At 42.9% G+C, this 13,217-nt stretch overlaps 1 long non-coding RNA gene and 2 other non-coding genes across 3 annotated transcripts in view; all 3 read left to right on the forward strand.

Annotated features, from left to right (window-relative positions):
- The window catches only part of LOC124802985, a 548,870-nt gene that overhangs the window by 21,469 nt on the left and 514,184 nt on the right, over window positions 1-13,217 (forward strand). The window lies entirely within an intron of this gene.
- On the forward strand, window positions 12,524-12,598 carry Trnat-ugu. The gene has a single exon. It is a non-coding gene; the product is annotated as a tRNA-Thr (tRNA).
- Window positions 12,964-13,038, forward strand: Trnat-ugu. Its single transcript has one exon. It is a non-coding gene; the product is annotated as a tRNA-Thr (tRNA).

Below are 13,217 nucleotides of genomic sequence, written 5' to 3' on the forward strand. Positions count from 1 at the left end.
GTTCCAGACTGTAGCACCTAGAACCGCTCGGCCACCTCGGCCGGCTAACTGGTTGTTTCCCTCAGTTGTAAGGTAAATACCGGAATTCACCAGATCGAGGAATACAAAGAAAGATAAGTAAAAAAAAAAACCAAGAGCAAACCAATTGACACGAAACACCCACAAATGAAAATAAACTCTGCCACAAGAGAAAGAAATTCATAAATACATGTTGATAACGTCATTACTGCCGTAAACTATCGCCATCGGCATAATTTCAAAAAAGGAACCTATTATTATTATTATTATTATTATTATTTGGTTTTTTATCACAGTTGCCATTGTTTCTGTGAACATATTTTCATAACAATTGAAAAATCAGGTAACACGCAATCACTAAAACATATATCTGCATCTACTTGGATACTCTGTAAGTCAAAGCTAAGTGTCTGGCAAAAAAATTATCGAACCGCCTTCACAATAATTCTCTGCTCTTGAGCAGCTCGCAGAAGAAACGAACACCTATATCTTTACGTGCGAGCTCTGCCTTAGGTTAGTTAGGTTTAAGTAGTTCTAAGTTCTAGGGGACTGATGACCTCAGACGTTTAGTCCCATAGTGCTCAGCCGGCCGAAGTGGCCGTGCGGTTAAAGACGCTGCAGTCTGGAACCGCAAGACCGCAACGGTCGTAGGTTCGAATCCTGCCTCGGGCATGGATGTTTGTGATGTCCTTAGGTTAGTTAGGTTTAACTAGTTCTAAGTTCTAGGGGACTAATGACCTCAGCAGTGGAGTCCCATAGTGCTCAGAGCCATTTGAGCCAGCCATAGTGCTCAGAGTCATTTGAAACATTTTCGACCATGAAATCCAAGTTTTCTTACCTACCGCCTAACTGTCATAGTACTTGCGGTGGATCCTGATGCAGTTTGGAATTCCTGTGTGGTGGTCTGGATAGATGTCTGCCTATCACAGATTAGGACCCTCTTCAACTGGCAGCGGTCTCTCTGTCAACAGATGCTTTTGTGCTGTACGTGTACCTTCACGTTTCCACTTCACTATCGCGTAGGAAACTGTGGACATAGGGATGTTTAGAAGTGTGGAAATCTCGAGTAAAGACGTATTACACAAGTGACACCCAATCAACTGACGACGTTCGAAGCCCGTGAGTTCCGCGGAGCGCCCCATTCTGCTCTCTCACGATGTCTAATGACTTGTGAGGTCGCTGATATGGAGAACCTGGCGTAGGTGGCAGCACAATGCACCTAATATGAAAAACGTATGTGTCCGGATACTTTTGATCATACAGTGTACCTTGTGCATGCGATAATACCGCCATCTGTACATGTGCATATCGCTGTCCCACGACTTTAGTCACTTTATTGTATTTAGCTGATAAGATACGTCGCAGGCGTGAATTTTTCGTCGAGTGGATCGTGGAGCCGAAGAACACGGGTGGCTTACCTCAGACGTTACTCTTGTAAATGTGTGGAAAGTGCCAGACAGCTGATCGGCTTGTTGGACAGCTGATGGAAGTAAACATCGCCGCGTCGTTAGCTGTCAATGGCAGCGCGCATAATGTCGACGCCGGCGTTCCCATTGTTATCCGCCGTTTCCACTGACTAATAAAACAGTGCGCAACGGCCGCTTGCGTCAGTAGATTGCACGTTTATTACCTCACTTGCTTCCCTTCCTCTGGGCCTGTCGTCCGGCTTTTCAGCAAGGATACGTCTTGTGTTTTCACACCCTTTGTAGTTATTAACATATGCTATTACAATGAGTATTGAGAACTTCAACAGCAGGCGGGCCGTAGTTACCATACAAAAACAACACAATAACACATTATGTAAGAAATGTAAGCTAGTCATTTACCTCTATAATAAAGCTATAGTTATAATCTAGAAAAGAAGATTTAGAACAGCACTTAGTCAAGAAGACAAAAAAAATCTTACTTCGCAAAAATATTGCTGCCTCCCCTTGAATCGAGTAAGTAATTACTTATACGTCAGAGTTCACATTTACTTTGTTTGGTTTGCAGATGATAAACAGTCAGTGCAGGACACCTTACAGATGGTCCTGCAAAACCATATAATTTAAAATCACGGCAAGAAGGAAAACGAACAAGAAGTTTCTTTAGATCTCACTTTATTAGCTCAGTTACAACTTAAAATATGTTTACTTTTGAATACATTGTGGGAGTGACAGTATTCAGTGTGTTACAAATATTTACTATTAAAAACAGTCTTGATCACAATTTATTTATTACGGTGACCGGTTTCGACCACTACTGTCGTCATCTTCAGACCTACAAGCCGTATACAAAGCTTTAATTAGAGGGCTCAATAGTACATCGTCTGACGTGACAGTCTTTGCCATTCCACTTTCGCAACAACTTCGTTAGAAAGAAGCCTTCCGCCACATCTTTGCACTGGCGTTTATCCTCACCATGGCAACCACTAGTTTGCCTATCGACTTTACAACTTCTGTGGAAAGAAGCCTGCTGCCTCATCTTTGGAACGGCGTCCAACTTCACCATGGCAACCAATGGTTCCAAATGGTTCACTAATAGGCCTTGAGAGGGCAACCCATGTACTGTCAAAACGAAGTTCATTTTAACGCTTCTTAATTGACAATAGCTGTTAAATAAGCTAAGTTTAGTGTGTGTTTATTTTTATTTCTTGACAATGTTCTTTTAACTACGAAATTGTACATTGTTATTCGACTTATAACTCTTAGTTAGTAATGAGATCATACCGTCAGAAGTGGGCGGAGCCTCCATTATATATAGTAAGACGTGCACTGGTTTCTCCAGTAACGATCCTCCGGCAGAAAGAGATTCTTATTCATTGGTAATTCATCGTTTTATAGCTTTATAATGTTATGTATTTTCTTTAATGTATGTAGCCTTCTAATTAAAGCTTTGTATACGATTTGTAGGTCTGAAGATGACCACAGTAGTGGTCGAAACCGGTCACCGTAATAAATAAATTGTGATCAAGACTGTTTTTAGTAGTAAATATTTAAAATATGTTCATTTTTATAGTTTCGTAAAAAGAAAAAAACAATGTTTTTGCATAAAATGCAAATCAAGTGTACTGTGTCATGTATTTGATATAATTGTAACAGAATTTTTACTTTTTTATTTATTTATTTATATTCCTTTATGTCGTAACAAATGACCTGTCATTTTGTCCCTTCTTCTTTGTCAGTGTTTTTCTACATATTCTCTTCCCCGCCGATCCTGCGAAGAACCTCCTCATTTCTTACCTTATCGGCGTATTTATTTCTGATCATTGTTCTATAGCTCTACACCTCAAATGCCTCAATTAGGGTAAGTGCGAGAAAGTTGGACCACCTGTTTTTTTCAGCATAAAATTTGTGTGTTTTTCAATTTTTTGACTTCTGGCAGCGTGCTCGTACTGTGTGTCGTATAAATTTAAGCGTAATATCTTACTGAGGTACTGCCAGTTACAATACAAGAGATATAATAAAATGACAACATACATGAGCGGTCCATCTCAACTGTAGGTGTATGGATAAACTATACCAATGAACTGTGAGAAAATAACCATGTGAAAGTGTCTGTACACGGAGTCAATTACAATTAAATGTTTTATTTGGTATATGTTGTGTTAAATATAGAAATATTTTAGTCCAAAATAATTTTATCAGTTAATTATAAATCGTGATTGAATATTGGTCTCTTAACGAATTGTTGGTTTTGTTCAAGCATCAGCCTATCTTTCTCTCACCACAGCAGTTACACATATTACCAAATGTCGAACAATGTTCATGTGACCATCGTGAACAGGATAAACACTAAATCCAATCGTCATTTTTATTAATTTCATAGTAGACTTCACCACACTCAACACATTCATCTTATCCCACTCATCAAATTTATTTTCGTAATCTTCTACAATGTCTGCGTTTGATGAACGCAGTGAGCTATTAGCAATATTTTTCTTTTTAGCTTCTTCAGTGTGTTTTTCTCTTCACTATTAATTCCCTTTGGTGATAATTTGTGCCTTTTTTCCGTTTCCTTTCTTTTCTTATCCCTCTTTTTCTTTACAGTTTCAATATTTTCGCCAGAGTCTAGCTCTTTGGACACAGTTGCTGCCTTCCTTTTAAAATTCCTGGTTTTATCAATAGTAGGAACAGGTGATATTACATACAAAAGTTTTGTCTGTGTTGGCTTAAGAGTAGTCAGTTTCGAGTTGATGATCTTGGAAGCTTCAGGTTTAGTAGGAGCTGAGTCCGAAGTTGTGTCGATGAAGGAATTTTACTTGTGCAGATAATGCTGCTCTTTTGATGTGCTTGGGACCACTGCATCTTTGACGAGCGTTTGATGGTCGATTGGTTTGTGTGTGAAATTCTGCTCTTTCATTTATTCGCACAGAATAAAATTGGTCTCTCTCTCTCTCTCGCGATCGTCTGGGAAAGATGGACTATCGCGACTTCTGTCTACAGGTAGCGAACTAGGTGGTCATTTTAGGTTAGCTTCATGCCTTCGCATTTGCCAAGCTCGCAGTAAAAACTGCATTAATATTCTACAAATTACGCCTTACTATTAGAATTATGTAACTGTACGATAAAGCTTTTCGGCTCACCAGAACATAGAATGCGATTTTTTTCCAGACCTAACTCGAAAATGACGACAATACTTTTTCACCACGTTTATTCACATAAGAGCTCCGTAGAAAGTAGCAGGAGCTACTCTGTAGTGGCGCATTTGTGAAATACGCCACTAGTCCGTCTCAGCCAGTAGGTCAACATTCCCATTCCTACCTTATCTTGTTTTCCAGTTCCCCCACAGTCTGCGACTCACTTGCAGACAATATTGTGCTCCAGACGTCCATTCTCAGAAATTACTTCGTCAAATTAAGGCAAATGTTTGATACTAGTAGGATTCTTTTGGCCAGAAATGCCATGTTTGCCTATGCCAATCTGTTTTTATGTCCTCTTTGCTTCGTCCGCCATGTATTGCTTTGTTTTCACGTTAGTGGAGTCCTTTGAATACTTCTTGGTCCTCAACTTCGATCAGTATATCGCTAATCTCACTTTTGCTGCTCCTCATTACTTTCGTCTCTTTTCGGTTTACTCTAAAACATACTGCATGCTCACTATGTTATTCTTTCCATTCAGCAGGTCCTGCAATTCACTTTCGCTGAAGAAGACAATGTTATCAGCAAATCTCATCACTGATGTCCTTTCCCCTAAACTTGAATAATACTCCTGAGCCTTTGTTTTTTTCGGTCATTACTATTCAGTGTAGAGGCTGAACAGTACAAGGCGAAAGAACACATCTGTGTCTTACAACGTATCTGCTCGGAGCACTTTGTTTTAGGTCTTCAATCCTCATTTTCCCTCTTGGTTCTCATAAACATTGTATAGCGTGTGTATATGTGTGTATTGAACCGGGGACTTAGAAACGACGGAGAGGCTTCGTCCCGCCGTAGCCTTCAGTGGTTCAGAACCCCACGACAGGCCACAGCAGTCCACCCACCCCACCGCCGCCACGCACCGAACCCAGGGTTATTGTGCTATTCGGTCCCCAGTGGACGGTCCGATTCGTACACGGAACCGACGCGCCTTCCCGTTCGGCAAGCAGCGCGTTAGACCGCGCGGCTAACCCCGCAGGAACATTGCGTAGTACTTGTCTTTCCCTGTAATTTACCGCTATTTATCTGACAATTTGAAACATCTTGCACCATTTTACATTGTCATATGCATTTTACAGGACGGCAAATCTTATGCATGTGTATTAATTTTTGCAAGTCTTGATTCCATTAACAATCGGTACAAGAGAATTCTCTCTCTTGTGTCTTTGCCTAACCGAAAGCCAAGCTGATTGTCATCTAACAGATTCTTCTGTATATTATCCTTGTCAGCAGCTACTTCGATGTATGAGCTGTTAAGCCAGCTGTGCGGTAGTTGTCGCATTTATCTGGCCTTTCTATCTTTGGATTTGCGTGAATGATATAGCGCCACAACCCTTGCGAGACTTCTCTTGCGTAGCGACTCTCGGCATTTGCTGCCTTGAGTCAGAGTAATGTTTGTCTGTTTGTTAGCGTAAGAGGAAAATAGAATGCAGATGGCGTGTAGCTACCACCGTTTACAATCGACGAGTGTGACTGTCGCACTATTGCAGTTAGACGATACGCTCCGCCGTGTGAAATTCATCATTGCAGTCATCCCATTTTCGTCACCTCGATCGCTACCTCATGGGTTCACACTTTTCTGTAATATGTTAGGATTCTCATGTAAATCTTCTCTCCCCTACACTTAAACTCCAGAGTTCGTTTAATAATTACATACGTTGATTCTTTAATTCATTGATTATTGGCTCATGGCGGTAGTTTCTCCAGTCAGCGAAGGCTGATTTCGGCAATACGCCGATCAGCCAGAACATTACGACCACCTACCTAACATCTACATCTACATCCATACTCCGCAAGCCACGTGACAATGTGTGGCGGAGGGTACCTTGAGTACCTCTATCGGTTCTCCCTTCTATTCCAGCCTCGTATTTTTCGTGGAAAGAAAGATTGCCGGTATGCCTCTGTGTTGGCTCTAATCTCTCTGATTTTATCCTCATGGTCTCTCCGCGAGATATACGTAGGAGGGAGCAGTATACTGTTTGACTCCTCGGTGAAGGTATGTTCTAGAAACTTCAACAAAAGCCCGTACCGAGCTACTGAGCGTCTCTCTTGCAGAGTCTTCCACTGGAGTTTATCTATCATCTCCGTAACGCTTTCGCGATTACTAAATGATCCTGTAACGATACGCGCTGCTCTCCGTTGGGTCTTCTCTATCTCTTCTATCAACCCTATCTGGTACGGATCCCACACCGGTGAGTAGTATTCAAACAGTGGGCAAACAAGTGTACTGTAACCTTCTTCCTTTGTTTTCGGACTGGATTTCTTTAGGATTCCAATAAATCTCAGTCTGGCATCTGATTTACCGACGACTAATTTTATATGGTCATTCCATTTTAAATCACTCCTAATGCCTACTCCCAGATAATTTATAGAATTGACTGCTTCCAGTTGCTGACCTGCTATATTGTAGCTAAATGGTAAAAGATCTTTCTTACTATGTATTCGCAGCACATTACATTTGTCTACATTGAGATATAATTGCCGTTCCCTGCACCATGCAGATCCTCCTGCATTTCGGTACAATTTTCCATTGTTACAACCTCTCGATATACTACAGCATCATCCGCAAAAAGCCTCAGTGAACTTCCGATGTTATCCACAAGGTCATTTATATATATTGTGAACAGCAACTGTCCTACGACACTCCCCTGCGGTACACCTGAAATGACTCTTACTTCAGAAGACTTCTCTTCATTGAGAATGTCATGCTGCGTTCTGTTATATAGGGACTTTTCAATACAATCACACAATTGGTCTGATAGTCCATATGCTCTTACTTTGTTCATTAAACGTATGTGGGGAACTGTATCAAACGCCTTGCAGAAGTCAAGAAACACGGCATCTACCTGGGAACACGTGTCTATGGCCCTCTGAGTGTCGTGGACTCAGCCGGTATATCCACCATTGGCACGAATTACAGCGGTGACGAGTCATGCAGTGGAAGCAATGAGGTCTTGGTAGGTCGCTGGAGGAAGATGCACCACATCAGCACACACAGTTCACCCAATTCCCATTAATTCCGGGGAGGGGAGCGATGGGCTGTGACGGCACTTTCGATCACATCCCAAATGTTTTCGATCGGGTTCAGATCTGCCGAATTAGGGGGCCATTACATCAATTTGAACTCGCCACTCCATAACACTCCTGGCCTCGTTACATGGCCCGTTATCTTGCTGAAAAGTGCCACTGCCATTGGGAGACATGATTGTCATGAAAGGGTGCAGGTGGTCTACAACTAAACGCACGATACTCCGTGGGCGTTATGGTACCTTGCACGAGCTCCACTGGACCCATGGCTGCCCACGTGAATGTTCCCAAGAGCTTAATGGAGTTCCCGCCATCTGTCTTGGAGCTGTTCCCCTGGAAAATGACGGAATCACGCCCTCCCATCGGAATGATGATGAAGGTATCGGAATCCATCAGACCATGAAACGCTCTGCCACTGCACTAACCTCCAGTGTCGATGGTCACGTGCCCAGTTCAGTCGTACTGCGGATGTCATGGTGTTAACATCGGCACATACATGGGTCGTTGGCTAGGCAGGTCCATTGTTAGGAGTGTTCGGTGCACTGTGTGTTCAGACGCACTTGTACTCTGCCCAGCATTAAAATCTGATGTTAGTTCCGCCACAGTTCGCCGCCTCTCCTGTTTTATCAGACTGACTAGCCTATGACGTCCGACGTCTGTAATGAGGGGTAGCCACCCAACACCACGACGTCTGGACGTCGGTTCACCTTGGTTTCGTCACGTGTTGAAGACACTCACCACAGTACTTCTCGAGCACCCGAAAAGTCGTGCAGTTTCCGAAATACTCCTGCTGGTTCTCCAGGCCATCACAATGTGCCCGCGGTCAAACTCTTACTGTGTGTGTGTGTGTGTGTGTGTGTGTGTGTGTCTGACTAGCTGTCATTCCTAGTGAGGTGACACTGCTATCGCGTGGACGCGCTTATATCGATAATAGGTCGGTGCTCATAATGTTCTGGCTGATCGGTGTACGTTTGTAGATTCTACGGGGTGTTCAAAAAGTCTCTCCGCAGTGCCGTATGATTGTTAGCCGCACGTGCCGTATGCCGCAGTGAGTACACCGAAATGAAACTCAGTGAAATACAAGTTATTAATTTATTGAATATTCATTTTTACTTACAAATTTTCACATTAAATGCTGAATGTGTCCCCCCTGTTGTTGAATACACAACTCATTTCGTCTAATCATGTTTCCAAACACAAGCTGTAACATTTCTTTTATAACACAAGCAGTGAAAGTCATATTGCAGTTTTCAATTCATCGATGGATTTTGGACGTTTTTTTATAGACAGTTGCTTTCGCTGCACCCCTGAAGAAAAAGTCAGGTGGCGTTAGGTCAGGCGATCGTGGAGGCCAAAGCCTCTGTGAAATTATGCGATCGCCAAAAACATCAGCAAGCAGTGACATTGAAACGCGAGCTCTATGCGCGGTTTCATCATCTTGTTGAAAATAACCGTTCAGTATTTCACTTAACACAAGTTCTCCTACGAATGGGTACAGAATATCACTGCAGTATCGTTGTGCGTTTATTGTTTCGTTGAAAAATATGGGACCCACAATCCGACGTCTAGAAATTGCAATCCAAAGTCCTATTTTGACAGAATGAAGTGGTTCTTCATGAATACAAAATGGATTTGCAGTACTCCACATACGAGAATTTTGCGAGTTCATGTACCCGGATAAATGAAACCACACGTCATCAGTGAAAAACGTTTCATTAAGAATATCGCTCCCATTTTGTTGAACAAAATTTTTGAACCATTGACAATAATGCAGTCTCTTCCCACGATGAGTATTTTTCAATTATTGCACAATTGTCTCTTTGTATGGGAAAAGTTGTAATTTTTTCCTTACGGCTGTGTGGACCGATCCGACACTAACATCCATTTCCTGGGCGAGTTTTCTTACTGACTTGTTCGGACTCATGGACATTTTATCGGAAATATCGAGTAGTTTATCCTCAGACAAAACGCTAGGACGACCACTTCTCGTTGCAGCTGTCACTGAACACGTACTTCGAAATTTGTTAATCAAATCTCGCACAGTATCGCGATATGGGAGTGTTGTCTCCGGGGAAACTGAATTGAATGTTTGACGAAGTGAAACTGTGTATTTACCGCCCGATTTGAACACTTGTTCGACTAAAACACACGTTCTTCAATGGTTAGCATTTTAACAGTAACAGAAACGAAACAAACGAACAAAGCAACTAACTTAAACGTTCATGTCAATACGTAACGACACACACCAACGATACTACTGACGCTGGTTGAGATAAACGAAACAGTGGAATGTTGGGAGAGTCCACTTGAAGGGAAGTAACCCAGGCAGGCGAACAATCATACGGCACGCGCGGCTAACAATCAAACGGCACTGCGGAGAGACCTTTTGAACACCCCGCAGAATAATACACGGTACAACCGCATGAATGCGACTACTATGTCTGTAGATTCTAGAAAATACTCGGTACAATCACATTAATGTGACCACTGCCTACATTCGACGTCAACGTGCAGTAGCTACGGTCGCAGGTTCGAATCCTGCCTCGGGCATGTATATGTGTGATGTCCTTAGGTTGGTTAGGTTTAAGTAGTTCTAAGTTCTAGGGGACTGATGACCATAGATGTTAAGTCCCATAGTGTTCAGAGCCATTTGAACCATTTTTTGTTGCAAGAGATGGCTGTTTAGGCCTTTGGAAGGTGCTCTTGTTAATGTGACTGGACAGTGTATATCCTGTTGTTCAACATTCATCAGTTTTAATAGGTGTTGTGTCCCATGTGCACTTCTCTCCTAATTAATTGGGATCCCACTCAAACGGGAATGGTGTAGTCTACCTTGATCAGGTGTTGGTGTCTGACATTATCGGGAATGGAGAAAGTGATCTTTGTGTAATTTGTTAAAATTAAAAAAAAGCTTTGCAAAAATCTTTTAATGCCTAGATCGCATTTACATTAGAAAATTAAAATATAATGACTGTCTGTGGTATCGACCAGAGATCGTGGTGTCACACCAAAGGCGGCAATGCGAATCGATACCACAGTCATCAGTGAGGGTTTACTGCAATGTGCAGCAACCAATGGGAAGCGCTACAGGAGACAACGCCTCCCTCTCAACCCAGCAGCGTCCTCTTACTGAGGTCAAGATAGTGTCGATCATGCAAGAGCTCAGCGCAGTTCGTTACCTCATCTGAAGGAGTCACCATCGTAGTGCAGGACCAGAGTTGTCAAAGCTTCAGATGGGCTTGTGCTGTTTAAAATATCGACCATGGTACCTGCAGAGAAGAGATTGTTACTTAGTGCATCAAGTGACGCTTTCATAGTGACAGTTGTAAACTATCCAGTACTCATGTTTGTTAAAATTAAGTAAATCTTTTATTCCTTAATGCAATGAAGTAAACTGATATTTCATGAGTTTCAGTTCGTATATGCCACCTCACAGAGCAGTCAGTTATGGCTGGACGAAAGTAGTTTCGTCTGGTCATAGCAGTGTCTAGTGTCGGTTGTAAGTAATAGCCATCTTCAGATCTGTAAACAAGCAGAAGCCATGCAGGGTCTCAATGGCCTCTCGCATTTAGTGCTCGAGAGGACAAACACATTTTTCGCTCGTCCGTACAAGATCGTGTACCACACCATGTAGCCGGCCGCTGGTGGCCGAGCGGTTCTGGCGCTACAGTCTGGAACCGCGCGACCGCTACGGTCGCAGGTTCGAATCCTGCCTCGGGCATGGATGTGTGTGTTGTCCTTAGGTTAGTTAGGTTTAAGTAGTTCTAAGTTCTAGGGGACTTATGACCTCAGCAGTTGAGTCCCATAGTGCTCAGAGCCATTTTTGAACCACACCATGTACCCTTAGTCAGGAAAAGGGCTTGTTTGCACTAAGATAAGTATCCAATGTTCAGTTCGATGACATACGGAGCGCTAGGGACTGTCAGCACGGCATCCATTGTTGCGGCTTCCCTTGACACTGCAGCAGAACAGCATGTGTCAACAGCAGCGAGGTCAGCTACAGCACTGGACACACGAGTGGCAGCTGTCCGTCTTTTCAGACGATTGCCGACTCTCTGTGTAGCACCATGAAGGCTGTGTTCGTGTGTGCGGCCTGAGAGGATAACTAACATTGACATTTTGCTTTATCTTCCCGATGGTAAGGGGCACCATTGGATGCACAACACGATCACCTGTCGATCACAAAACCGGCAATATGTTCAGCATTTCTGGGGTGTAAAGAATGGTCGCTGTGACCTATTTTCGAGGTCTTCAAAACCGCTGAGAACATCTAGTCATGGATTGCCATGGAACAACAGAACTCGCAAGCCACCACGGCTAGTGAACTCTGGCATACGAGAATTATTTGATAAGTTTCGTAAATTCCGTAAAAATTGAATCTTTCTTGCGCCGTCGTAGTTGGTAAGCTTGATTATTCCAGTGACCGTATAAAGACTTTCAACAATTTACAACGTACAGTTCTTAATGTTTTGAGCATGGTTTTGCTCAGCAACCGTAATTAATTACAATGATACAAACTTCCAGCCAGCCGGTTGAAAATAGAATTTAAAATTCTTTAACTAGTTTTCAGCGCCAATTAGGGGCGTCTTCTTCAGAAGAAACTATTACCTTACCTAACAATATCACAGGAAGGTACATCAATAGCAGGCAGACATAGAACAAATACTTAAGTTTTACATGTTAAATTGCATAAAAACACTCATATGTGGTTAAAAGGAAAATATGAGCAACATCGCTCTAGTTCAGACGTCAAAACCACAACTAAAACGTTTTCCTCCTGGTTTCATAACAAATATAGTCAAAATTTTAAAACTCACGGGGAGCGTGCAAGGGATAAGTCCCTGCAGACGCACTATCCACTGTGCCCGCGGTGGCTCAGATGGATAGAGCGTCTGCCATGTAAGCAGGAGATCCCGGGTTCGGATCCCGGTCGGGGCACACATTTTCAACATGACCCCAATGAAGTACATCAACGCCTCTTTGCAGCTAGGGTGTCCATTTAATTATCATTTCATTTCTAGGAAAGCTGCATGGTCATCCACGGTAACTGTTCTTTCGGGAAAAGATACTACCGTCATATATAGTTAAAATATGGCTTCCCGGCCATTGACCTTCTTGTGCGAACGCACACGCTATGCCCGAACTCGTACGGGACTTGGTAGATTAATCTGCCACGAGTAATGAGTATGATGGGCAAACATCTATTAGGCGCACTACGAATGTAGTGGTGTGGACATGTTGGGAATGTGGATCTCACGGGGAGCGTGCAAGGGATAAGTCCCTACAGACGCACTATCCACTGTGCCCGCGGTGGCTCAGATGGATAGAGCGTCTGCCATGTAAGCAGGAGATCCCGGGTTCGGATCCCGGTCGGGGCACACATTTTCAACATGACCCCAATGAAGTACATCAACGCCTCTTTGCAGCTAGGGTGTCCATTTAATTATCATTTCATTTCTAGGAAAGCTGCATGGTCATCCACGGTAACTGTTCTTTCGGGAAAAGATACTACCGTCATATATAATGTGTAAACATGCCTACGGTGGTGTAGGGCACA

Source organism: Schistocerca piceifrons, chromosome 6, assembly GCF_021461385.2.
Source record: "Schistocerca piceifrons isolate TAMUIC-IGC-003096 chromosome 6, iqSchPice1.1, whole genome shotgun sequence".
Classification (NCBI taxonomy): Eukaryota; Metazoa; Arthropoda; class Insecta; order Orthoptera; family Acrididae; genus Schistocerca; species Schistocerca piceifrons.